The sequence below is a fragment of the Ursus arctos genome, unplaced genomic scaffold (assembly GCF_023065955.2).
Source record: "Ursus arctos isolate Adak ecotype North America unplaced genomic scaffold, UrsArc2.0 scaffold_1, whole genome shotgun sequence".
NCBI lineage: Eukaryota > Metazoa > Chordata > Mammalia > Carnivora > Ursidae > Ursus > Ursus arctos.
Window position 1 is genome coordinate 67,197,322 of NW_026622763.1, and position 27,245 is coordinate 67,224,566.

The window sequence follows — 27,245 nt, forward strand, 5'->3', positions numbered from 1 at the left end:
ACTACACTGTCAAGTAGATGAAGTTTGTTTTAGTACCCTCTTATCCATTTGTCTCTCCGTTCTTAGAACATGTCTTGCCCTAAGAGAGGACTTTGACCTTTTCTCTCAGGACTTAGACCTCAACTAATTTTCTTAATCTCCTTTAAGGAATCGGATGGTAAAGAATTTAAGGTGTGACCTTTCCCAGGGAACTCCAGAATTTCAAGACACAAAAGATAAACTCTATCAGCAATATGTCAGATTCTATGGCAGGTATAAAAGTATATTTTGATAAAGGACTGACTGAAGCAGCCTTTTGCTTCCTCCACAAGCTGAACTTACTTAGGATAAAAAGAGTGGGGAGAAGTGGCAGAATTGGGAAGAGTCCTGAGAACAGTAACCATTCTAACTCATGGGGATTGAGAAGGTCACAGGGTGAAAGTCTTGGTCCAAACGAAAAACATTTGAGGACATGAATCAGCTAAGATTGTTAACCATTCTCTGAATGGTTACTTATTTATCTTGCATTGATGAATCAGAAATAATTGGATTCTACCATTTCTCACCTCAGAATAGATAGTAACTAACGTTATACCATATATTTTTATCTATACCAGAAATGTAAGAATTATTTGTGTCATCCATTCACAGCTTAGCTCTTCAGCAATACTGTCCATTTAGAACACAATTACAAACTAAGAATTACACAAAAAGTTCTCTGAGCAGGCAAAACAGATGTCATGAAATCATATTTGAAAGCTCATGAGAGTTAAAGGTCTTAGTGTTCATATAATCAACATCTCCCACTTAATGTCAGTAATTCATTACTGAAAATCAGATGTTCTATATAAACAAAGCTGACTGGAAGCCTATTTCTCATTATTTTAAATGGGAAAAATTATAATGTGTTACACATCAGCCCTAAACCACCAACAAATTTCTTAAAAGGTAATGAAAACATAGTAAAATATGTATAGTATATGTTATGATGTAAAATGACTAAACAATGCTTGCTGATTATCAAAGAATTGACACCATTTTTAACAGCAGCTTTGTATGCTGTGGTGCCTCTCTTAGTACCAGTGACAGAAAAGATTACCTTTGTTGACAAATACACTTTTTAAAGCGTGCACATGTAATTCCAACTTTCTATCAATTATATTTCTTTTCCCACATATTGTTTTTTTAAAAATGTCCTATTGGGTTTTGAGTATGTAAATATACATTTTCCCCATAAAAACATCATCCAAAAATTATTTATATATATTTATTTGTAATCGTTATATAATATAATATAATATATAGTATATACACTTGATCTTAGCCAAAAGGCCGAGAAGCGATATATAGTATATAATATATATAAGTATATATAGTATATATAAGTATATATAATATATATAAGTATATATAGTATATATAAGTATATATAGTATATATAAGTATATATAGTACATATATATAGTATATATATATAAGTATATATAGTATATATATAGTATATATTATATATATTATGTAATACATAACATGTATGTAATATTTTTATATATGCACATTTATATATATAATCACACTATGAAGTTGAATATCAAAAACCAAGAGATAATTCTATAAGAAAAATGTTAACTGGGGAGATGTTTGTGGCATATGGCTAGTGGTATGCGGAGTCTACTTATAGTGGCTCATAAGAACCAATTGTTAAATTTTCAGGAATTTAGCCAGCTGACTGATATCACATTGGTAACTTGAAATTGGCCATGGTGGGAGTATTTATACCACAAAAGCAGGCAAATGATACAAATCAGGGACTCCTCCCACCCCCAGGAGAGCCGGTTGCTAAGCATTTAGCAGCTGAGTTACCACTGAGTATGTCTATATAGTATTTCATCAAATGTAAGATATCATTGGTTGTCGGGCGGATTATAGTATTATAGTAAGGATATGCTAAGCTTACGTCATAGTAAAAATAATCCCCAAACCTCACTGACTTACACAGTGAAAGTTTATTTCATGCTACAGTGAGGTCACTCATGCTGATAAAGTCTCCATCACCTCTTTAAGAGGCTTCCGGGGTTCACTGTGCTGAGAGAAAAGTCATTTGAAAGTCAAGACCTGGTTTTTATATGCTTTGATCCAGAAATAACATGGGTCACTTTCTACCCATATCCCTCTTGCCAGAACAAGTCACATGCCACAACCTATTTTAAAAAGCACTGGAAGTATAGGGAACAGATTAGGTAAGCACCGCTGGTCCAGTCACATACACCATCACATTATATGTTTCTAAGGGGAAAAAACCTACCAGCAATTAAACTATGACTTAAGGCTTTTCTTATAACACAGAATGAGTTATTTGGACATAGATTTTAAAAAACCATTTATCATGCATACCAAAGGGTAAATTATTCAAAACAAATTGGTTAAAGTATTCTCTAAAACTTCGGCACATTTATTTATTTAAAGATTTTCTTTATTTGAGAGAGCGTATGAGCAGGGGAGGGGGGGGCAGAAGAAGGAGAAGCAGGCTCCCCGTTGAGCAGGGAGCTCGATGCAGGGATCCTGGGATCATGACCTGAGGTGAAGACAGACACTTAACCAACTGAGCCACCCAGACGCCCCCCAGACGCCCCTAAAGCTTCTGCACATTTAGAAGCTGGTTCTTCTGAATCACTTGAGATTCAGAGTCACTGGTATCTCTACAGAGTATTAGACACTGTGTCACCAAGAGCATGAGTGAGGTGCCATTTCTTAAGAGTGCGCCTTTACTGTCTTTATTTTATTTTATTTTATTTTAAAGATTTTATTTATTTATTTGACAGAGAGAGACAGCCAGCGAGAGAGGGAACACAAGCAGGGGGAGTGGGAGAGGAAGAAGCAGGCTCCCGGCGGAGCAGGGAGCCCGACGCAGGGCTCGATCCCAGGACTCTGGGATCACGCCCTGAGCTGAAGGCAGACGCTTAACGACTGAGCCACCCAGGCGCCCCTCCTTTACTGTCTTTGACACTTGTTTCCAAACCACTGGCACCAAGTTTTAATTTTGGAAACTGACGGATCCTACTGGAGGTTGTTCATGGAAGTTTTCCAGACAACAGGTTTATACTCCCACCTCAAATATCCTCAAATGACTTGTTGTCTAGAGCTGTGCAGTTGTCCAGCCCAGCGCTGACAGGAACAACCGAGTCACTACGCTTTCAGCAAGCGTGGTTTCTCACGGATGTAGGCAATCGTGTCACACTCAGCTTGGCTGAGTGTGATTGTGAGAAGCCACCATTGTAAGATGTGTTCTGATTTCAGAGAGGTTGAAATATAACAAATAAAATAATAAACTAAGTGCGTTTTAGAATCTATTAAATATCATACTTCACTAAGGGTGAGGTTGGACTAAAATTCAGCCTTAAAGATTTTTGAAAACTGGAAGAGCAGAAGGAAGGAGAAAAGCACGGTGACTTCAAAGCTATAAGCAGGTTTTTTTCCTCTCAAGAGATGGCACCTTCGGGGCAGAATGTTCTTTTATTAGGGGAAAATAATCAGAATGAGTCGTTCAGGTGCTCAAACTAAGCAAAGGCCTTGTTTTAGATGGGTGACCCTGAGTTGCTAAATATCCCTGCTATTATAACTCAACAACAGATGCCTGCTTGGTAATCGGAGCACTGCATCTCTGCACACTGTACTTCCCTTAGACAAATCATTTGCTTTCAAGGGTGGATTTAGACTATATTGTGCCTGAGAAGTATCCCTTATTCACTTAGAGGTTTGTGTGCATTCTTGTTCAGAAGCAAAATCTGGAGACTGCATGAAGGATTAGCAGGCAAGATCTCATGTGAGCAGACAGACTACACGAAGGGGTTGGGCCAGGCCTGGACTATCAGCATCTGTGGGCAATGTAAGGTTGAGTAATCTAGAATGTATTGATGTTGGACTACTGTGTTTTGATGCATTACTCTGCTGGGAACCATGGGACAAGTTCACAATTCTGCTGGTCCGTCACCTTAGGAAAAGTAGTAAGATACTGGTACCAACAGGTGGAGATTGGAGAAGCTGGCCTTGAACTGAAGGGAGGAACATCTCCTTCCCATCTCTGGAGCTTGGCTGTGGGCTTGTGTTTGGAGTTGTGGATACTTCTGACCTGCCTCTGCAGTTGGAGTGGGAGCTGGGCAGGGGTGGGAACAAAATAGGCATAACTCGGAAGGGGTCTGAGCCTCCCTGAGTTCAGGGGTAAGCACAGCTGGCAGCCGAATCTACAGCAATACTACAACGTCATTCTCTTCTGTTTTCCCCAACCTTCCATTAAGCTTACTGATAGTGCAGCCTGGTCTCCGGAGGCCGTAGCGAAGAAATAAGGGCAGATCTATCTCACAGCTGAGATGACATGATGGAAGAGAGTGGGGCACTTTCCTCTGAAGTCAAAGAGGTGAGAGCAGCACATTCAGGAGGAAAGGGTGTTTCCTGAAGCCCACTCACAATAGAGAGAACAGAGGCCTGAAGTGCAGGGAAGACCAAAATTTTTATTTCAAGTAAGCACAGGGGGTGCCTAGGTGGCTCAGTTGGTTAAGTGTCTGCCTTCGGCTTGGGTCATGATCTCAGGGTCCTGGGATCAAGTCCCATATCCAGCTCCCTGCTCAGCGGGAGTCTGCTTCTCCCTCTCCCTCTGCCCCTGCTCTGCTCTCTCTCTCCCAAATAAATAAATAAAATCCCCCCCCCCAAAAGTAAGCACAAATACTCAAAGAAATGACAACGAATAAACACAATAGCTCTGTGGGACGGGGTTAGAGTAAAACAGTGCCCACCCATCTCTTTTGACACTCTGGCCCCCAAGATATCCGTCTCTTACGGCCCAGGACAATACTGTGTGTTCGTCATGAAAACTCCAAGTACTCAAACTTACAAGGTTAAGTTTGGCAGACTCCGTTTAAGATCCCATCAAAGTTCATACTACCACAGAGAGAGATTTTTATACAACGTGTTAATATAAAGAATATACTTAGGATATGGTAGCTGAACTCTCAGATATTTGGAAAACTTGGGTATTATGGGTGTTGATTTCCCTGAGAGGCCTGGACAGTCAGGGATTTGCTTCTTCAGTTCACGGCACTGGCACTATAGGACATCTCAGTATTTTCCCGGAAAGCATTTGGAGACGTTCCCTGTGTGTTTCTAACAATGCTCTAACAGCTCATATGAATCTAACAAGCATGAATTTATCTAAATCTTTCTTTATCCTATTTATATTTGTGGACTTCGCAACATCTTGAGGATAATGAGTTCCATATGTTTACTACCCACTGTATAAAGTAATGCCATCTTTTATTTATCTTTAAACTACTTTCATAGAATTTCAATGGGTGCCCTTGAGTTTTAGCATTCCAGGATTTGAGGACGTTCTCACTCCAGGGCCAAAGCTGGCACAGACGGGGCTTTAGGCAGATAAGAAGAAAGCACCCCCTCTGGCACTCAGTGTAGGAATGGCTGCTCCATCTTTCAGGCAGATGTGGCCTCATTCCAGGTTCATGGTTCAGTGAACAGAACATGGCAGGATTTCAGGCCCAGTGTGGCCCCCACTCTGCCCACCCCCTCCTCACCATGCCCTTGGCCGGGTGCCCTTGCAGCATACAACTAACTGATAACAATGGTATGTAGCAGCCCTGGGCCTCACCACAGCCATCCTTTAAAGATTTCACAGATTTTGATAATAAACTCTTTCAGGTACTACCTTCCTGCCATATCTTAGTCTTCCCATTGATTCCCAGGTCAGAGCTATTGACCCTGCTCTGCCCTTGTTGGGACGTGGGGCTCAGGCTGAGGAGCAGCCCAGGCACTTTCTGCCTTCTCCTCGGGACCCTCCAAATCCAGTGAGAGTCCACAGAACGCCCTTGGCCTTTGGGGCAGCTACAAAACAGAGGCCAGGGGAACAAGTCAATAAGAAATACCATCTCTAGGGTTTCAAATGGATAATGCAGAGATGATCATCTTATAGTCACAGTTCAGATTAATTTGCCCTAGACTCCCTGTCTGCTTGTTGCCCACATAGAGTGTTCCCAGATATTCTCTATCGTTTTTTAGATTGATGAGGTCTCTCTTCATTTTATCTGTATCAGCCCAGAACGGTACCACCTGTACCTGTCACTTTTCAGATTTCATTCTCTATTTCCTTTCCAAAAATGTATTCAAATCTTAAGTAATATAAGAACTAGCAATAAGGATAATACAACTTAAAAAAAAAATACTGAACATCATGAATTTATTTACCTTCTCCTTCAAAAAAAATCTTTAGGCCAGTTCTCTACTCATCTAGCCCAGTGCCTGCCTGACACTTGGTTGATATTCAGTGAAAGAATGAATGACTAGATTTCCCTCGAGGTCAGTTTTATTTTGGTTTCATGTGTTGTTATATAGTAGCGGCCTCTGTTGCACACATTTGCAAGGCCCTCATTCTCCTTGTTCTCCTTGCAACTTTAGTGATGCATGGGTTATGTAATCAGATCCTTCTAGTATGGTTGGCTACACCCCTTAGTCATCCAGTGAAATTTAATTGTTTAGCTTTCTTTCATCCCAGGTCTTTGTTCCCATATTTAAAAATATATCAAGTATGTCTAAAACTAACATTTCCATTTCAATTATATCTATAGATTAAATGCTTACATATTTTTCCCCCTTCTAATATAAGGGGGGTTCTCTGGGGAGAAACGTTCTATATAAACCTCAGCTAATAAAGGTTTTTACCCTAAGCACTTTTCTCTTCAATGGAGAATTCTGCTATTCTCAAATTACTTAATTAAAATATTTAAAAATTAACATAAAAAATTTTAAACACATAGAATCAAAAGTAAAAGGAACCCCATCATATACCCATCGTCCTGCTTTAACAGTTTTTAGCACCTTTTGATTTTCACCTGGGTTTATGTGTTTGTTTGTTTTAATATGCCTTGACTTCTATTGTCCCTTCTACTCCTGAAATTCTTAGGTTCTTCCTCCTCTTGTGGGGATTTTTATTTTAACCTCTTGTGGCAGGTTGAATATTTATTTATGTAATCATAAGCTCCCAACATCTCTACGTGTATCATCCACAGAATGACATAAGCTGTGGAATTCCTAGTCCAGGGTGCTTGCCTGCCATTCCCATATTGTTTATTGCTGGATATTTCTCTACCTGCACACCTTGTGAGCAAAGCACTGACTTGCCCTTTGTTGCTTTAAAGGATGTTTATATAGCAAAAAGTCTTGAAAGTGAGAGATAACAGGCATACTCATTGACAGTTATAGAAAGGTTCTAGTTCCCTGAGCTCAGGACTCATCTCCCGTAACACAGCCTACTGCATGGGCTGATGTCACCTGGCCTATTCTCATCACCCTGTGGGAACAGGGGCTTGAGGAACTGATGCAAACATGCCAATGCTCTAGCTGTTGCTATTACTGTGTGTAATAACCTCCTTCATCTCTGATCTAGGAATACTGGGGTTTTCTCCTAGCAGCCATGAAACGATGGCATACTAACTTACTGGTTTGTAAGTAGGGCAAATGTCAGACCCTTCACAGTTCTTGACAGTTTTGGCAATGATGGTGGGTGCTGACAAAACCATGGCTCTCTGGAAGAGAACAGATGAGTGCCTCACCGGCCAATTAACCGGATTTGAGGGAAGTCCATGGGAATCAGTAGTGAATGGACTAAATTATATGGCCAACTAGGAAATAGATGTTTGTCTGTTTGTTTTAATTACTTGCCTGATAATGACAAGGAATTAGAAAGGTGGTTGCCGGCTGAATATCAGGAAGTACTTTCAGAGATAGTTGCCTGACTAGTGCCTTGCTTGTTGGCTGCCTCTCCTCTGGATGGGGGAACTTCCTCACCAACGGAGGGATTAACCTCAAATCTGCTCCACTGTAACAGACAGTACTAAGATTTATCCTGGGTGGGCAGAAGGTTGCACCCCCGTTCAGACAACTTACATAGACATACATCCACACAGAGCGTGAAAGGAAGGAAATCTGCTACCACCATGGGCAAAACGCACACAAGTAATTAGAGCTATGACTGGTCACCTGGGAGACGAGGGGGTGGGGTCCGTAACGGTTATCAAAGAAGAATGTGACAGCTGTGCTTTCTTAGACCTCAAACCCTTCTGTGATCAATCTATAATGCCAACTCCAGATCCATGTGGAGATGACAGCAAAAGGTCTCAGAATTTTTTTGCAGTGATTCCTGGCTACTATGAGGGAGCATTAGCCTTCTTCGGGAGATTTTTCTGAGACAGAAAAACTCTTGTGGAAAACCATTTATGAAGCATTGACTAGGATCCAGGCTCTTACTCTTCTGGATTGGGTTTATAATGTTGATGAATGAGGATGAGAAAACAATCTCTCTATCTTCTCTGACCTCAGCCATATTAAGGAGAAACCATGAGAGGTGGGGGCTGACATTTCCTTATCCCCAGGGAGGATTAAAGGCCATACACATCCATTTCAGTAAGCTGGGGAATCTTGGAGTGGATTAAAACTTCTATGGCTCTGTTGGATACGGGAGCCCAAGTCACTGTCCTACCTGCAGGCTCACCTATGGAGTCTGGGTAGGGCTCAGAGTGGGGAAAGGAAGCCAGCCTGACTTGGTGGGTGCGGCCCTTTGAGCCAATTCAACGTACTGTTGTAGCAGCTGCTACGTCTTCACGTCAGTAAGAACTGACGCTTGTACTTCTCTGTCCCAAACATACCAGAGCGGATTCTCCCAGCTGACAAGAGCTGCATGCAGAGAATGCTAATGTGACACACACACATTTTTAGTGATGGCCAGGGATTCGGGTACCCGTGGAGGAGCCCTGAAAACATACCGGAGGCCTTGTCACGTGAACGAGACTGCTCCTGCTCCTGCTCTTCAAGTGCCAGCGGTAAGACGTGCCATCGGTCTGCAAGCTGGATTCGGCTGCAGTTACAACGTCCGGCACAACAGGTATAATGGGAGCAACAACCGAATTCAGTTGCCAGTGTATGTGTCAGCATTTAGTGAGCACCTCTACCCTCCAACGTCCAAAGCTTTCGTTATGTAATGTCCTGTCAACTGGCCTGCCAGAAGTCTCAGTTCAACCACTGTGACTCCCGAATTATCATACCTCTATTATCAGAGGTGAATGGTAAACCCTGACAAAATTCAGGGGCCTGCTGACCAAGTAGTTTCTTGAAACTCTGTGGGTGGATTCACTACACTCCATTTTTCTGTCAGTCAAGGAAAAACTGCTGTCTCTTTGACGACCTACCACCAAAAGGATGCTCATATTGGAGACTTTGAGTAACTGGAGACAGTATGTGCGTCATTTGGGGAATCTATTTGGTTCTTTATATGGGCTAACTTGCAAATCAACATCCTTTGAGTGGTGCCCCAATGAACAGGCTGCATTGGAAGCTGTCTGGAAAGTTATAACACATCCTCTCACTTGGGAACCCATAACTCTAATGACCCCTCTGAGTTACATGTCTCTGGGACTGATGATTTTGTTGACTGGAGCCTCTAGCAAAGGGAGGCAGCCTCCACCCGGAGATGCTCCTTTGGAGTTTCGGATTCCTTTCCTTCGTGATACAACGATCAGGAACGCTCCTGTTGACAAAGCCTACTAGCTTGCTACTGCGCTCTTATCAAAACCGAATGCCTGACCCACGGAAGCCTTGCTATTCTCTGACGTGATAGTCCTATTTTTGGGTGAGTCAACTCAGATTCAATGACTAACAAAAGGGGACAGGCCCAACGAGCTTCACTTGTCAAGTGAAAATGGTATATTCAAGAATATAACCAGCTTGGCCTCAGCAGCTTCTAGGCTGTACATGTAAAAGTGGTACCTACTCTTTGGGGGAAACTGTCCCCTATTATGCTAACTGAAGCAAAGTCACTGGTTCTATAGGGCCCTTAATTCACAGGACTTCCCCTAAATGCCTAGGCCTGATTATTGCATTAGGTGTAACCTGGTGTTGTTCACAGAACTGCTACGGTTGTTCAGTTTCAGTGCCAGTGATGCAGACCCAAAATAAACAAAGTTGCTGTACTCATTGGGCTGAACTCAAGGCTGTTCTTATAGCTCTGGACAGTACTGTCCTTGAAGAAATTTGTTACATTTTTTACTGATTCTTGGGCCATTGTCAATGGTTTAGCTATTTGATCTGTCAGTTAGAAACTAAAGACTGGCAGATTAAAGACACCCCTCTTTGGGGCTGAACACTGTGGGAATAAACTGTGGCTGCTGACAGAACTGTCTGGATTAAGCCCAGGTTAAGAATCTGTTGTCTGCTGAGACTGACTGGATTCAAGCTGCTAAGCCTGTACCGCCCAGATTCCTACCATCCCTGCCTGGATCCATCACCACACTAGCCACGGAAACACATCTACCATCACAGAGTGGGCATAAATTAAAGGCCTCTATGTTTCTGATGCAGAGGCTAGAGCTGCATGCCAGACTTGGAAGTCCTGCCAAAAGTTGACTCATTTGTCTTCTAATGAGAGAGGACACATCACCTGGGGCATCAACCCCACCCACTCCTGGCAGACTGACTGCATTTGACCTTTCATTCCCACTCAGACCTACCCACAGGACCTCGCTTCTATTGATACTTTTGCAAGTGATGGTGTTTCTGTTCTAGTGTGGGCAGCCAATTCTGGCCACACTGCTGTGACCCTTGAAACCAATCCATGTCAAGTTTTTGGCTGTCTGGACCCTCTGCAGTCTGACAATGGTGTACCTTTCATCATAAGCCACTCAACAGTGAGCTGATAGTCAAGGCATTTGATGGGCCTTTCCCGCTCCCTGCCATCCTGCATCTGCCATGTTGAGCATTGGAACGGTCTCCATAATGGGCTCAGTAATGCCTCTGACTCTACGTCCTTCATCTCTTCCTGGTCCCCGCACATTAGGATGACAATTCGATCACTCAACACAACTCTCTCCGGAAGGAGATCATTTTCTCTCAGCTGCTGCCTGGGTAATGATTAGGATGCAAGGAGTAGAAAGTTATACAGTTCTAATTAGAAAATTTAGGACTCTACTCTGGCCATTCCCAGTTAAGATACTTTTACTTTTTTCCTAATGGCAACCCCAGGCCAGCCTGGTTGGTTCACCTGCTATTGCTGTAAATAATAAACTGTCTTTTGTCTCTGATTTTTTATTTTCTTATTTCTTCTACTAGAATAAATGGAATTATAGTAGTGAACTTGTTAGCTTGCAAGTAGGGTGCAGTACGAGACTCTGCATAGTTCTTGACACTATCCCTACACTGAACAGCAGCCTGGATTGTGAAACAACACTCCCAGCGAAGAGCTCTGAAGAACTAATGCTTGCTTTTTACCTTTCTGCCTAGTGTTGTCAAACTGATCGTGGTAACTCGGTTACATGCTCTTATGGACTCAGCGAGATTATGCTAAGAACATTTTGACAAAAAATGGAAATGAGTAGGATTCAGGGACTATTTGTTTCCTTTATATTACCATGCAGGGGAAGAAACTGTGTGTTTTCTTTGCCAGTTGCCATCATACTTGTAGAGTCCAGGGTGTGATTATCTGTACGAGAGTGTACGTCTTAATGACCTTTCCTCAGTGGTGACACAATGTGTCAACAAAGAATCTAATTACAGTAAAGATTGTACGCAGCTCATATCAGCGAGGCCTAATTGAATTTTTAATATCATTGCTGATAGCCATGAATACGTTCAAGGAATTTGTTGTGAAAGCTCCTCTTATGTGTACTATTGTGGCTCAGCCTCCATGGAGCGAGGCTGCAGTTCAAGAGGTTCCTTGATACAGTAGGGCTAATGCTAGCTCGCACTGTGTGCGTGTGAGAGTGCGCGTGTGTGCACACGTGCTGCCCTTCAGAACATTTTAATGCCCTCAAGCCCGGGAAAAGTGAAGGAGCTGTTTTCTCATTTACTAAGGAAGGTTTCTGCAATTACCATAAAGCACAACCTCACAGTCTTTGTTTATGTTAGGGTGTGACCGTTCCACACATCGTGCTTCATGTTTTTGGACATGTGTGATGGCTGTTGCTCATGGAACCTTCATGAAGCTTAGGGGTCTGGAGACTGAAGATGGCACAAAGAGAACCCTGGAAATGACCATGGGCAACTGGACTATGGTACATGACTGTGATTGGGGAATTTGTGCATGATTCAATAAACACCTCTTGAGTGCCTGCTATCTGCAGGTGTCCTACTAGACGCTGAGAATACACAGATGCTAAACTATTTGCCCAGGAAAAGCTGTCAGTCTAGTGGAGGCACCATGAAAAGGCCTATAAACCAATAATTACTCTACGTGTGAATGTGTATACAAGATATTAAATGGGAATACAGAGGAGGAAATGATTAATTCTTCCTGGGATTAAAAAAGAAAATTGAGAGTGGAAAGTGGTTTTGAGGTCCACTGCTGTGTTTGGGTGTGTTGCCTATCATCTTGTGTTCTGTGCCCCGTGAGGCTGAGACCTCTTCAGAGGTGCAGGCAGAAAGGTGAGTTCTGGAGTCAGACGGCCCTGGGTTTGAATTTCAGCTCAACCAGTAACAACCACTTACTAGTTATGTGATGGAGTAAGAAATTTAACCTTGTCAAATCTGGTTTCTTTTTTGTTAAAATAGGAATGATGGTATTGATGTCATTTTTGGAGTGTTATTGGTATGGCTGAGGTCCAGAGCCGATGGCCAAGAAAAAATTCCTCGGATGTCTTTGGTGCAAAAAAGGTGGTTTGATTAAAGCTTGGGGACAGGACCCATGGGCAGAAAGAGCGGCTGCACTGGGGTTGTGAAGAATGGCTGATTACATACTGGGGAGTTCCGTGAGGAAAGGAAAAGGAAGTGTCCAAAAGGACTTTTCATATGCTAAAGAAGTAACTCTCAGGGTCCAAGAGGCTTTGCTATTGTCAAGCTAAGATTGTTTTTCCTTCCAGTAAGACATTAACCTTAGGGACAGTTGGGAGTTGCCTGGAGGAATGTCGCAGTATCCCACTAGCGTGGGGTCGGGAGTCAGGAGTGGGTTGCACGGTGTCAGCTCGTGCTTTGTCCTCAGCTTGCCTTCTGCTCCCTCATCAGGATCACCATACTGGGTTATGAGGATCTAAAGTACTCACATAGTAAGTGCTCCCTACACAGTAGTCTCCCTTCCCTCTGACCTTCCATTCCTTATCCCTGTATTAAGTGATGTAGAAAAGCCCAATGACCGGTTCACTGGGGGTGATCACTCGGTCATTCTTTCAGGGACTTGTGTCAGATTCCAGAGTCTTTGGGAGTTTGAAAGCCAAATAACTGAGTATGAGAAGAGGAGAAACACCACCACCACTACCACCACCATTACCAACAACACTTTTTATGGGTTACTGTACATAATTCTCTTTTATAATCCTCAAAAAAACTCTGTAAGGGAGATCATGTTACCTCTATGTTGGGATTATTTTCTGATCTACTGTAATATTTTGTTTTACTTCATTCATTTTGTTTTGTGTATGTGTTACCCTTCATAACCTTGAGATGGGCTTCTTCTTCTTTTTTTTTTTTTAATTAGTGAGAGTCCCAAGTTCAGGTACACCGCCGGCAGATGAGAAGAGCTGACTGTAGCCACCCAGCACAAGTGCAAGGAGGCCTCATGTATAAATGCGCTCGATTGGCCGAGAGTTTGGTGTATTTTCTATATGTGGAATATATACATACTTCCTCATTAAGAGCAATTCATGGTTAACTTGTATCAAAATGAAAGTTTCTTTAAAATAACGGGTAAAGAAAACAAATCTAGGTTACCCTTTGGCTTCTTTTTTATCAGCATATCACAAACTTAATGCTATTCAGAGCTCCTGATTGGAATGCTCCTTATCTCTCACCCTCATCAAGCTTAGCTGGAGGTCAGAACGCTCCCAAGGGTCGGGTATGGCCCTACGGCTTTGGAGTAGATTTACAGTTATCAAAATAATTTTTCTTTCGGTTGGCTATGCTTTCCTCCTATATCAGACAAGACGGCACTGAGGAAAAGACACGAGCTTATCTTTTTTAAAACCCCTGGCCAACCCCAAAGACTCTGTATGCTCTAGCTTCTCTGCTGTCAATGCTTCCGTTGGCTTTTGCAAAGCTCCTCCTATTACCTAGGATATGGAATAAACAGTTGTAACCAAAGGCTCTAAAATTCAGCATAGTTCTAAAAAGAAAGTTTCTTTTTCTCATGTGCTATAGACTGAAGGGGAACACTGAGGCCAGCCAGAGGGCTGTCCCATGAGGTCATTCAAGGAAGTCTGTCTCTCCATCTTGTTCCTCTACCGTTCCCTGGGGTTATATTCTCATGCCCCGGGGTCAAAGCTGGGTTGATCCGCGTCTAAGTTTCAGCTGGAGGGGAGAGTAGAGAAAGTCTTACCCAGTGGCTGTGTCCTCAAGGACATAATCTAGACAGTGCATACATTAGTTCATTTCCCAACGGCCTGAATTTAGTCACAAGGTCACTCCTAGTAGCAAGGGAACCTGAGAAATGTAGTTTATAACCTAATGGCCACGTGTCTAGCTAGAACTCAAGGAGTTCTATTACAAAAACAGCAGAGAAAGGATACTGGGAGATAGCAATCTCAGGCACACTCCATAAGACAAAAGTTGCCAGAGATGTAACTATGTTAATAGAAGAGCAGAACCTCTCCCCTCCCCTTTATTTTTGGTCCCCCATTCTTCCGTTTTTAAGTTTTTGGTACCTCCCCCCTACTATCAGCCCTATGTGCCGGCTTCTAGCTGCATCCTCAACAGCGAGCACCCTGGCTGGCCTCCCTGTCTCTCCCCTTGCCTCCTACAAATCCACTGTTAACACAAATCAGCAGACTATCAGATGTCAACTAGACAATATCACTTCTCTACTTAGAACGCACCAAAAACCTCTCCTTGCAAAGAGAATCAAATCTAAACTCAGTACCGCGGGCTGGAAGACGGCCCTCCTGGCTTCTGCTTACTTCTTTTCCTTCTCTGCACTCGGCCACTGTCTTCTTGTTGTTCCTTGAATATGCTGAACCTGTTCCTTCCTTCTTGCTGTTTCTTCTGCTTGAGGCCGTATCTTCACAAAGTTGTCTCCTTCTAATATTCAGATCCAGCCCATACGAGACCTCTTTAGTGAGGTCCTCCGTGAGCATTCCAGCTAAAACCCTCCTCTCCCCGTCACTATCTGTGCCATTACCCAAAAATATCTCCTTCATACCATGCAGCTTAGCCACTATTAATTATTATTTATTTACATGTTTATAGAATATAAGCTCCTGGGCATGGGACACTGTTCACCACTGTATCCAGAACTCCTAGCAGGTGGCTATGAACACACAGCATGTAGTCTGTGAATATCTGTTAGCTGATAGGCTTGATCTCTGTAAAATAGTAAAACTATTTATCTAACGGCTATTAGTACAGGTCCTAGCACATTGGAGGTATCCAGTAAGTTTTTATTAAATGAATAGACCTAGCTACAAATCCAGTGAATCAGAGAGACAAGGAGTGCCATTTGGAAAAGCTTTACATCAATAGTTTGTTTTTAGTGAACACTTTTCTAAATATTAAAGAATTCAATAAGCTTTGTAAAATATACAGATAAGTAGAAAGGAAAGTTTTACCACTGAAGGAAAATCATTGTTAACACCTTGGTAAATATTTATATAGACTTTTTTCCTATATGTGTGCACACACACAATTTTTAAAAATTGGTATCACACCATATACTGGCATACCTTGTTTTTCACTTTACTGCACTTCTCAGATATTACATTTTTTACAAATTGAAGGTTTGTGGCAACCCTGCACTGAGCAAGCCTGTTGGCACCATTTTTCCAATAGCATTTGTTCACTTTGTGTCCTTGTCACATCTTGGTAACTCTTAGAATATTTCAAACTTTTCCATTAACTATAACAAACACATGTCACGGTCATCTGTGATCTTTGATGTTACTATTATAATTCTTTTGGGGCACTGCAAACCGTGCCCATGTAATAGTGAGCTTCATTGCTGAATGTCGTGTATCTTCTGACTGTTCCACTGACCAGCCGTCCCCCCACCTCTCTCCCTCTCCTCAGGCCTCTCTACTCCCTGAGGCACAACAATACTGAAATTAGGCCAGTCGATAACCCTATAATGGCTTCTAAGTGTTTAACTGAAAGGAAGAATTGCACATTCCTCACTTTAAATCAAAAGCTAGAAATGATTTATCTTAACGAAGAAGTCAGGGCAAAAGCTGAGACAGGCTGAAAGCTAGGCCTCTTGTGCCAGTTCGCCAGCCTGTGAGTGCAAAGGAAAAGTTCTTGAAGGAAATTAAAAGCGCTACTCCTGTGAACACATGAAGAAGCAAGTGAAACAGCCTGATTGCTGATATGGGAAAAAGTATTAGTGTTCTGGGTAGAAGATCAGCCACAACAGTCCCCCGAGCCAAAGTCTAATCCAGAACAAGACCCTCACTCTCTTCTGCTCTCTGAGAGGCGAGGAAGCTGCAGAAGACAAGCTGGAAGCTAGCTCAGGTTGGTTCCTGAGGTTGGAGGAAAGAAGCCGTCTCTGTAATGTCCAAGTACAAGGTGAGGCAGCAGGTGCTGATGGAGAAGCTGCGGCAAGTTCTCCAGCAGGTCCAGCTCAGGTGACTGGTGAAGGTGGTTACGCTGAGCGATAGATTTTATAGGTAGATGAACAGCCTTACAGTGAGGGAAGACATCATCCAGGACTTGCACAGTTAGAGAGGAGAAGTCAATGCCTGCCCTCAAAGGACAGAGGACAGGCTGACTCTCTTGTCAGGGGCTAACGCAGCCGATAACTTTAAGTTGAAGCCAATGCTCATTGACGATTCTGAAAACCCCAGGGCCCTTGAGAATTATGCTAAATCCACTCTGCCTGTGCTCTAGAAATGGAACAACAGAGTCTGGATAGGGCACATCTGTTTACAACATAATCTACTGAATATTTTAAACCCACTGTTGAGACCTACAGCTCAGAAAAAAAGATTCCTTTCTAAAAAATCCTGCTCATTGGCAATGTACCAGCTCATCCAAGAGCTTAGATGGAGATGTACACCATTCTGCAGCCCATGGATCAAGAAGTAATTTTGACTTTCAAGTCTTATTATTTAAGAAATACATTTTATAACGTTACAGCTACCATAGATAGTGATTCCTCTGATGGATCTGGGCAAAGTAAATTGAACACATTCTGGAAAGGGTTCACCATTCTAGATGACAGTAAATATATTCGTGATTCATGGGCAGAGGTCAAAATACCCATATTAACAGGAGTTTAGAAGAAGTTGATTCCAACCCTCAGGGATGACCTTGAGGGGTTCAAGACTTGACTTGAGGGAATAACTGCAGATGTGGTGGCAATACCAAGAGAACTAGAATTAGAAGCAGAGCCCGAAGATGGGACTGAATTGCTGGCAATCTCATGATAAAACTTTAATGGATGAGGAGCTGCTTCCTATGGATGAGCAAAGAAAGTAGTTTCTTGAGATGGAAACTACTCCTGGTGAAGATGCTATAAAGACTGTTGAAATGACAACATAATTAGAATGTTACATAAACTTAGTTGATAGAGCAGTAGTAGAGTTTGAGAGGAATAACTCCAATTTGGAAGAAAATTCTACTGAAGGCAAAATGCATCACAGGCTACAGAGAAATTCTTCATGAAAGGAAGAGTCAATCAATGCATCAAACTTCACTGTTGTCTTATTTTAAGAAATTTCCAGTTACCCAACCTCAGCAATCACCACGTTGATCAGTCAGCAGTCACCAACCTTCAGGCAAGAACTTCCAACAGCAAAAAAGATTGTGACTCCCTGAGACCACAGATGATGGGATGGTTAGCATTTTCTTAAAGTATTTTTAAAAAAGATTTATTTATTTATTTATTTATTTATTTATTTATTTGAGAGAGAGTGAGCACGATCGGGGTGAGGCAGAGGGAGAGGGAGAGAAGCAGACTCTCTGCAGAGCTCAGAGCCCAGGCGGGGCTGGATCCCACGTCCCTGAGACCATGACCTGAGCCAAAATCAAGAGTCGGATGCTTAACTGACAGCCACCCAGGTGCCCCGCAATAAAGTATTTTTTAATTAAAGTATATAACATTGTTTTTTAAGACATAATGCTATTGCACACTTCAGAGACTACAGTATAGTGTAAATATAACTTGTATATACACTGGGAAACCAAAAAATTCATTTGACTTGCTTTATTGCAATAGTTGCTTTATTGAGGTGATCTGGAACCCAACTCACTCAGTATCTCCAATGTGTGCCTACATGCAGTTTACTTATTTATTTTTAGCTATGAGATGTATTTATTTTAATTTTTTATTTAAGTATAGTTAACATACAGTGTTATATTAGTTTCAGATGTACGATATAACGGTTCAACAATTCTACCCATTTCTCAGTGCTCACCAAGATAAATGTACCGTCATCCCTTTCATCTACTCCACCTATCCTCCCACCCACTTCCCCTCTGGCAATCACCAATTTGTTCTCTGCATTTGAGTCTAGGTTTTTTGTTCTGTTTTGCTTTGTCTCTGCTTATATGCAGTTTAAATAGAAAACTTGCCAAGTATACTCACAAGAAATAATGTTTCTTTTATTTATTTATTTATTTATTTATTTATTTATTTATTTACATGACAGGTAATGTGCCCAAGTCGTAACAAGGTTTGAGGGTGTCACGTGTCACACAACATCCTGGACACCCAATCATAATGCTTATGAACTACAAAAGGTCTCAAAACACTGCTCGAAGTGCAAGGATGAATATTAAGATAAATTAGATTCGTGCTTTAGCTACATTTCAGGTGGTGATTAGAGAAAGCACAGAATAAGTTTTGCACGGACACATCTATTAGCTGGCAGACTCATGGCCCACGCTAGGGGCTCTTTGCAGAGTAGGGAAAAAAAGAATTCTCAGAAAAGTTTGTCAAGCCTGAGATGCTGCTTATTTTTATTTAGATCTAATTCTTCTTCCTTTCCACAGAAGAGCATTAATTGCTTTTCTTTTCATCTTTCCTAGCAAAAGATGGGAAATATCACCAGAAGAAAACTACCAGGATTTTTTTTTTTACTTTTACCACAAACAAGTATATAATGCAAATTCCCACGATGGAACTGTATAGATATGGCTATGCTACCAAAATATCAGGAATGCTGTCTTTCTGGGAGGTGAGGGAAAACAACTAGATTTGGAAATCTGGTATACGACTGTATATGAATATACAAATGACATTTATAGATCCAGAGATACCCACCTACCCATAAGTATATAGAGTTGGCATCAAGTCACTAAGCATAAAAAACGTGGGTGTTTACAACTTTTTTTAAAAAGGCATTATTTGCATTAAAAATATGTTTTCTAATTTCCAAAATAGTCTGTGTAAGAAGTTGGGAAATTTGGGTGAAAAGATAAGAGTGGGGGAAGGAAAATACTAGAAAAAATTGGAAACATACGCATATACACATCACAGTCTCTTGTGTTTCCAGCCTTTTACATATGTGGAAGAAGGTGCACGTTGTGTTTCCAGGTCTGACTTAGCCCAGCAACCAGTATGAGTCTGGCCAAGTCACTTCCCCTCCTTGAGCCTTTGTTTCTTCATCCCCAAAATAAAACAGGAGAAAAAAGGCAAGAAGCCGACATGAGTATAGGATGTAGCTCCCCTCAGCAGAAGACAGTCCCATCCAGTCTAGCATTTTATGATTGTTACTGTATGTTAATTGTGTTATTTTGCACAGATTAATGATACGGGTTATTGCCATTTTTCTTTTCTTTTTTTTTTTTTTAAAGATTTTATTTATTTATTTGAGAGAGAGAGAGAGACAGCCAGTGAGAGAGGGAACACAAGCAGGGGGAGTGGGAGAGGAAGAAGCAGGCTCCCAGCAGAGGAGCCTGATGTGGGGCTCAATCCCAGGACTCCGGGATCATGCCCTGAGCCGAAGGCAGACGCTTAACGACTGAGCCACCCAGGCGCCCCTGCCATTTTTTCTTTTGACTGTTTGTTTGTTTGAAGGATGTTCGGAGGTAGTTTTGCTAAATGGTGCTTTACTTGCTTAAATTTCCTATGTGATCACTCCTAACATGACTGATGCTTCTCGTAGCTATCAGTTGTATCTGAGAGCTTCTGATGCTAGTGGATGTTTTAGTTGAGCCAAAACCCTCCTCAAGTGTGTTTACTATGGATGGTCACTGTTCACAAAGGGGGTGGTTGGTGACTTGCCTCAAGAAGACTGTGGTGAAGAATACAGTCACTTCAGACCTGTGGCGGGCAAGACAGGGGACTTATAAGGAAACAGTCGTGTACAGTATGGTTTTCAAGAAAGAAAAGGTACTTGCCATAAGTGATCCGTGGTATGTGAAAATTAAATTATGCTGAAGTCCTCTAAATCTTGTGAATACTAAAGACTTCATTACTATCCACAGAACAACACTTGAGAAAGGAAACACACTACCTGAAAATGTCCTGCTGTTCTTGGACAAGGGCTTGGAAGATGAGAAGGAAAAACTGACACCTAACCGAAAGGAGTAACATAAAAAATGCCCACGTGTCAGTCACTGTTAAAAAACAGTTAAACCTCTCATGACAGAAGGAAAGACTGCATAGAGGTGACCCATACAGTGGTCAAGAATCCCAGGCTAAGGCTCAGCCACAATTCTAAAACCTAAGAATAAAATCAACAATCCCTCTAATTGTTTATCACAATGCTTCCTTTAGAAATTTTACTTGAGGAGTTGGGGTGGAGCAAAGAATAAAAAAGTCCTTTCTGAGCCTGCCTCACATCTAGTTTGAAAGTAGAATTTCTTTACTGGAACTGCTGATCCGTGAGGCCACCACTTGACGTGGGTTTCAAAGGGCTCTTAGAGTCCAAGCATGGATGTGTTCTGTTGGTGCGCCAGCACCGTGCACATACACACACACCCGCCCCGTTTAGATCTCCAGGCCGGGCTTTCTCCACCTCTGAACTATTGGTATTTTGGGTCAGTGAATTCTTTATTCTGGGGCTGACCTGTGTGTCGTGGCATGTTTGGCGGCATCCCTGGCCTCACCAGAAGCCGGTACCATTTCTCCTCTCCCCTAACCTACACCCCCAGCTTCCCATGACAGCCCCAAATGTTTCCAAATGTTGCCAAATGTGTCCTGGGGGACAAAATCTCCCTTGGCTGAAAAGCACTGCTTCAGACTGAGATGGCAAGCTTCAGCGAGGGGGAAAAGAGGACAGAGAGTGAGGAACATGAGGCTTTTCTCTAGGATGCAGAGATGTATTCTCAAGGTTATTTCTATTTATGGAAATTTCTCAAAGATGCTTACAAGTGTTTTTAGGAAGCTGATTTCATTCCAAGCAAGCCAAATACTACAAATATCATTTTAAACTGTAACTTATAACTGCTTTTCTACAGAATGCCTTAATGGAGTCAAGCATTTGCCTTCAAGAATGCTATCGATTCATTCATTGCTTTCCTAACTTGTGGCACTGCTGGCCTTCCACTTGGAATAGCATCAAGGGCTGTTTGCTTTTTTCCCCAAAACTTTGCAAACTACTTTGATACACCCCTGAAAATACATGTTAGCAGAATAACTTATTTTTTACTGTAATTCTCAAAGAACTCACGTTGTCTACTTGCTAGGAGAGCAATTATTTTGAATCTGAATGTAACCGAGGCATAGTTACCTAGATCCATTCTACCATGCTGCCAGACAGGCTTAAAATATTTTGCTGGTAGCAAAGTATGAAGTTTGCATACAACACTGAGCTCACCAGGTAACCTTATGACCGAACCTCATATCTGAAGGGCGACTAGGAATTAATATACCTTAATTTGAAACTTAAGGATATGGCCTAATTCAGTGTTTACATATTATTTTTTAAAAGATTTATTTGAGAGAGAGAGAGAGAGAAAGAGGGCAAACGGGGGTGGGGTGGTTGGGGGAAGGGCAGAGGGAGAGAGAATCTCAAGCAGACTCCCTGATGAGAGAGATCATGGCCCTGAGATCATGACCTGAGCCGAAATCAAGGGTCAGACGCTCAAGGAATTGAGCCACCCAGGGGCCCCTTCAGCGTTTACAACTTACCTTGACTTGTCTTTTACTCCCAAAGAACAGGAAAACAGTACACATGGTGAGGGGTTTTTTTGTGTTTGTTTTTTGGTGTTGGCACTCCAGGACTTTCCTTCTACAATTTATTTCAACATCATTTATCGAACACTGTGAGTGAGGAACTATGCCAATTCTTGGCAGATTTTATTTTTGCAGTAAAATCAGATGTATTTCTTTTAAAATTGTGCTGTAATGAATCTCTTCTCTATCATTTTGATGTCAGTGAAGATTAACTACCACAAAAGTTAATGTTCTCTCCATCTATAAATGTAAGACTAAAGTCAAGGAATAGAAGAGAGGGAATCTACAAAAGGTAGGCAAGGTTTTTTAAAAAGCCAAACATATAATATTATAAGATTAAAATAGGTGATGAGCATTCTGTTTATCACTTTACTATTTGGCACCAAGTGGACAAAACATCAGACACTCTCAGACTAAACTTTTATTTTTATCTGGATGGAAGGCAGGCCCAGAACACCACAGGTTAAATTCTTGAAATGTCTGTAATTTCAGATGAGTTCTGAGAAAAATACATACTTTCTGGCCTATAAACTGTCCACCATATTTTTCCATATTTGCTACTGATTTATTGTAATGTGTTAAGTATCAGTAAATAGGATCAGCATAAATATTACTGCTGCATTCAAGGACTTTAATTCTTTTTTGTTTTTATTTTATTTATTTATTTATTTTTATTCTTTTTTGCTTTTAGATTCTGTATCTTTTGTATTAGGTGTTGGGTCCCTAATTTGGTGTTGATTTACTTGGTTGTGTGGGAGTTATGTAAAATTATCCAACCGATATAAGCCAGGTGTTCATAGCTCTTTATGCATCAGGCACTATACTGGAAGCTTTCCAAGTGTAGGTGTCTATGACCTATATAGCAAGCATGACAAAGATGGCACATGGACCTATTTTCAGTGTCGCTTAGGCAAGCTGTCCCCTCAAACTCCCTGACCTCCTCGAAGGTTCCCTGCCTCCCTAATCCCAGTCTCTTTCCCCAATCACTTGGGAGAACTGTCTTTGGCAACAGTCAGATCCATGGTGCCTTTCTCTACTGACATGGAGAGTTTGCAGCAGAACAATGGCCTGCACCCTCTCCCGTGGCTGAGTGCCATCTCTACACCTCTACACCCCTACGTCCTACACCTCTAGCTGGTCTGCATGGTACAGAGGACCTAGAACTTTAGAAAATTACTTTTCAAAGGCTTCTAACCTTGGCTCTAGATGACACAGAAAACAATACATTTGCCATCTTTAACAAAAAGTGTTATTTTAAACACTCTCTTGCTCTTCCTCTCATTCTTTTCTATTTATGTGGTTTCTAACTCTTGTTCCTTGATTATTCTTTTCAGAGGGAGAAGAAATAGGTCAAAAAGCAACCAGAAGATACTGGAAAAGGAAAAGAGACTCGCTAGTGCAGGGTGCACAGAGAGGATTATCAGCATTCGTTTTAGGGCAAGACTGGTGCTGCTGGAATAGAAATCCTTTGCCTAGTGGAGGAATGTATGGCAGCAGTCATGGAGCCGAGTGGCTGGGACCTTAGCAATGTGCCCTAGCTCTGCAATGCAGCTGGTTCTCCTGCCCTCCTGCTGCTCGCAGCTCTGGAGTCCTCCTGTGAAGGCTGCTCAGGAATGAGCTGAGGGAGGACAAACAACTGTTACGGGTTGAGTTGTGCTCCCCCCACCACATCCATATATGCCAAAGTCCTAACTCCCAGTATTTCAGAATATGACCTTATTTGGAAATGCGGTCATTGCAGACATAATTAGTTGAGATGAGGTCATTCTGCGGTAGGTGGTAATACAATATGATGAGGGTCCTTATAAAAAGGGGAAATTTAGACACAGAAGCATATAAGAATCCACGTGAAGATTGGAGTTATGCTGCCACGAGCCAAAGGACTATCAGAAACTAGAAGAGAAGCCTGGGATGATTCTTAGTGCCTTCAGAGGGATTAAAGCACTACCAACATCTGGATCTCAGACTTCCAGTTTCCAGAACTATGAGACAAGAGATTCCTGTTGTTTAAGCCACTCAGTTTGTGGTAATTTGTTAAAATAGGCCAAGCAAACTAATATAATAATGAAGCAATGATGGAGCTGTCCTGGTCTTGACCAGGATCTCCCCGGAAAGGTGCTGACTGATGAAGCTAAGAAGCTAAGCATGGTCTAATCCAAACACCAAGAAGGAAACCTGTATGTATCAATAATAGACATATACATGTAAGGATATAAATAAAGACACACTGCAACCATTTCTAAGCAATTCCATGAAAATAGTAATTGCTAAAGCTACCTGTTACATTACTTAACCACTCTTGGGCTTCCTAAATGTCAGAGGGTCTGTATCTCCAGCTACTAGGGTAATTCCAGAAGCCGAGCCCTCTAGGCCAACCTCCTTCTCAATTCAACTCAACTAACATTTATTAACCTATGTGCCAAGAATTCTAAGCAATGGCAGTAGAATAAAGCATCAGACACAAATCTGGCCCTTAAGTAGTTTTGTTATTTAGTAATTAATAATATTAGGCAGAATTCTGCAAGAATCTTTCATTTATTAACCTATATGGTATTCTGTCCTCTTATACCCAGAAATGCTCAAGACTCTTAGTCACAGGTGACAGAAACACAACTCAAGCTGACTTAAACCAACACACAAATAAAACCCTGAGCAATTCAAGGGTGCAAGTATGACTTAGGTAGTGTATTAGTCAAGGTTCTCCAGGGAAACAATCCATAGGAGAGACAGAAGGAAGGAGAGAAGGGAGGGGAGAGAGGGAGGAAGGGGAGGAGGAAAAGACAGCAATAGAGATAGAAATAGAGACAGAAAAGAGAGAAAAGAGATTTATTTAAGGAATTTGCTCACATAATTGTGGGACAATGTGTAGGGCAGACTGGCAGGCTGGAAATTGAGGTATGAGTTGACCCTGCACTCTTGAGTCTGAATTCTGCAGGGCAACAGGCTGGAAACTCAGGCAGTGTCTCTATATTGCAGTCTTGAGAAGATTTCCTTCTTGGGAAACCTGTCTTTGCTTTCAAGATCTTCAAATGATTCCTTGAGGCTGCCCACATTATGGAGGGTAACTGCTTTACCCAAACTCTGATTTAAATGTTAATCTCATCAAAAGAATACCCTCATATAAACATCTAGATTAGTGTTTGACCAAACGACTGGGCACTATAGCCTAGCCAAGGTGACACATAAAGGTGACCACCACAAGCAGTGTGGAATCTCAGATTGCCCCCAAATCATTGGAAATCCAGCCCTCCCCAGCTTTGGCAGGGAAGGCATTAGTGACCCGTTTTCCAGTCCGTGCCCTGGTGAACAATCACCGTGGCTAAGGGAATGTAATGGGGGGTGGGGTTGGTTGTGTTACAGAAGGGAGGTTGAGCAGACATCAGGAGCTGTTCAATTAGCTCTTCCTCCAACCAGGAGGAAGAGATAAGCGAGTGTCATTTTGAAAGCAAAGAAAACATTTTGTGCGTATCCAGTCCTTGAGTGCTTAAAGGTGGGGAACAGAAGGGAGAAAGGAGAGACCCTTTGGGAGAAATGAAGGGCTCTTGCCGGAATGTCCCATAGGCTCCTGCAGCTGGAGGTGGGCAGATATTCCAGTGGTCACACCAGATGCCATATGCAATGGATGGGCCTACTTCACATTAGCTTGGTAGCTTCAAACTACCTTTGAATCTCATGACATATTTCTTTGAGGAAAATTTATTTTTTCTCATTGATTTAAAGTCAGTAATTTCTGTTCCTCTGAACACAGAATTGCTTTTAATTATAAATGCATGACATTTAAAATTATTTAAATACAAATATTTTTACACCAACGGGTGTGGAATGTGGGGTGTGGGATGTGGGGATGGAAGCAATGAATTTTTTCCTGCGCAGAAACCCTGCTAGAAAAATATTTTCCCTTAGTCATCGTTACAAAAATCATCCCTCTCAGGGATGCTTGTTATTTAAAATTAAATTGAATTGGCATTTGGAGATTTTTGAATAATTTAGCTGGACTTATTTCAGTGATTACATAATGGCTACAAATGGGTCAAGGCCCCGGTCATGTCAGAGAATTAAGAAATGGATTTGTTTACATTGTTCTTCCGCCTTCTGCTTCTGCTCCTATCCCCACAGCGGCTCCCCCCAACTTCTCTCCCACTGGAAGCTCCAGAGGGATAGAGACTACCTTTCACTCCCTCCCTCCCTGGTGTTGTCTCTGACAGATCGCACAGTGCCTCAGTGTGGGTCGAGCTGCACTGCACTTTGTTATCTGGGGATCCTGGGCGTTTAGGAATACAGAGAACGCTCGGACAGTTCTGTAAATTCTCAGCAAAGTTCCTTTCTAACAAAGTCAACAATGCTATAACAACAACAGCTTTGCGAGTTTCTAACGCACAGCTGACGCTACTGGCAGCTGCTTACAACAAAAATCTTACTTGCAGCTAATGTCTGTCAAACAATGAAAACCCACTCTAGGCAAAATCTGAAGTATTTTTCCTATATCCCCACTATTCAACTTTTTTGAACTTCCCTCTTTTTACATTTCTCTTTTATGATAAAATGAAAGAATGTGTTACACTCTGAAAGGAAATCTGGGTATGAATAAGTGGATAGGGATGGTCCTTCTGCTCAACAATAGGGGTCTCCTTTCTTCTCTCCATTTCTGCTTTCCTTCTTGGGGAATGGCTGTGAAAGAGGCACAGACAGGGTCACCCTCAGAGCACCCCTAACAGTACAATGACTTGAATCCATTGAGGGTGACTAGAGGGGTCCAATATAAAAGATGGTCATGCTTTCTGCTACTCCAAACATCTACTTCTGGGACCTGAAAGGGCTATCGATCTTGAAGATCCATTTCTCTATGGATGGCAAGTCCACTTTGCCATACCCCAGCCACTCAGGCAAACAATCTCTCTTTCTTTTGAACGCAGGCCAGTCCCTTCCCCCAGCTATAACTCAACTCTTTCCATCCATGAGCTTTAACAAAAACTACCATGTGCCAACTCCGTGCATTGAAAGGAATTTGCAAATGTTATTGCTAATCTGAATACAGCCCTGCAAGACAGGTTAACATCGTTTCCATTTCACCTGTGCAAATCAGAGAGGCTAGGTAACATCCCCAAGGTCAAAGCATTAGCCAGTCAGGAAGTCTGGGTCTCTTCAGCAGTAAAGCCCATGTCTACTCCCAGATGGGTTTTAA

General features: G+C 41.9%; 1 protein-coding gene and 1 non-coding gene across 2 annotated transcripts in view; both read right to left on the reverse strand.

The window, feature by feature from the left end:
• Window positions 1-27,245, reverse strand: part of NEMP2 (nuclear envelope integral membrane protein 2) — a 336,857-nt gene that overhangs the window by 63,439 nt on the left and 246,173 nt on the right. The window lies entirely within an intron of this gene.
• Window positions 18,583-18,684, reverse strand: LOC113250933 (small nucleolar RNA U13). The gene has a single exon (XR_003314263.1). It is a non-coding gene; the product is annotated as a small nucleolar RNA U13 (small nucleolar RNA).